Source organism: Littorina saxatilis, unplaced genomic scaffold, assembly GCF_037325665.1.
Source record: "Littorina saxatilis isolate snail1 unplaced genomic scaffold, US_GU_Lsax_2.0 scaffold_449, whole genome shotgun sequence".
NCBI classification, from domain to species: domain Eukaryota; kingdom Metazoa; phylum Mollusca; class Gastropoda; order Littorinimorpha; family Littorinidae; genus Littorina; species Littorina saxatilis.
The window spans coordinates 8,516-10,000 of NW_027128158.1; positions in this window are offsets into that span (position 1 = coordinate 8,516).

The window sequence follows — 1,485 nt, forward strand, 5'->3', positions numbered from 1 at the left end:
TTCTTTGTGCTTTTCTGCATTCTGATTTGATAACTGATCAATAGTTTGCTTTTGTTTTCAAATTGAAGTCTCAGAATGCACAGCTTTGATGCGTACAACTTTGTCCTGTCCCTTTGATGGTTTTAAATTGAATTTCTAGCCATATAGCCTAAGGTTTGTTCTTTTTCTGTTTTGCATTTACAGTAGTCACGAGTTTTTTGATTGAGAACATCGACGTCAAGAAATGAGTGTTAGATTGAGAAAATCGACGTCAAGAAATGATTGTTAGCTTGAGAAAATCAACGTCAAGAAATGAGTCTTAGCTTGAGAAAATCGACGTCAAGAAATCCACAATAGTCAGAAATTTGATGTAACCAACTTTTTGAAATTATGCTAACATTCATCCACCCTTTTGAGAATTAATTAAACCACACCTTTTGAAACTTCATTGACGGACTCTGTTTTCACCTTTAATTAACTAAACTCAGTCAGACTGCACCAACACCGCCGAATATCAAAGCACACAACCGGAAGACAGCACTATCATGATTCGCTAATGTATGTAACGTTTGATAAACTTACCTTGCAACAGCTTCCTTGTCTTTGTTGGCATTTTCTTTCAAGGCAGCACAACGTAAGATTAGCTTCTTTTGGACAGCAGGTAGAATGCGAGTTTTGAGACAACGACAGTCGTCCAAAGAAAGCTTGCTGTGGAATTGTGTTCTACATGATGTTACATGTGATTCTGTATTTGTCTGCGGTTAATGTTAATGGTTTCTTTTTTCCTATGTTGATTTCTTCCTCCTGAGTTGATCGTTATCACTCAAACAAGAACATCAGAGAGTACCTCAGTTGCTCCTGAAAATGGAATGTGAATAGTGTGTTGACTGTGTTGACCGTCAGCATTAGTTTAAGATCCTGTAGTCAGTTGACATGTTTCGCATATTGTAGGTTTCCCATACTGCATTGGTAAAGTGGATTGTATAACCCGACAATTCAGTATCAAAACACTGTTTATATGTGTGTAGGTTGTAGTCATCACAACTAATCGCATTTTGCCTTTTGTTTCAGAAAAGAGGATAAGCTACAACAAGTTCGACGCTATATCAGATATGCCTCAGCCACATGACGACTTCCGAATTTAGATCCACTCGGCATGGTGACAATTAAGTCTTGATGAAAAGTATAAGACTGAGGACAGCAATGGAAAAAGTGGCCACATGGCGGGTACCTATTGCTTAAGTGTTTGCAGTGCAAAAGACAGATATAAGCTGATGGTAGATTTCCAAATGAACACAGTACCCTCAGATCTACTGTTGATTTACGACGGGCAAGCTACAATCCAGGGCAGAGAACACTGCAGCGTTGTAATCCAACTCTTCATTTGCTTCAGAAAAGGACGCCCTTACAAGTTAAAATTACAACTCTCTGATACAAAGACATAGTGCATAGTGTACTCTAAACAAGAGGCTGTGCTACCACAGTAACATTCCGATATTTGAGTGG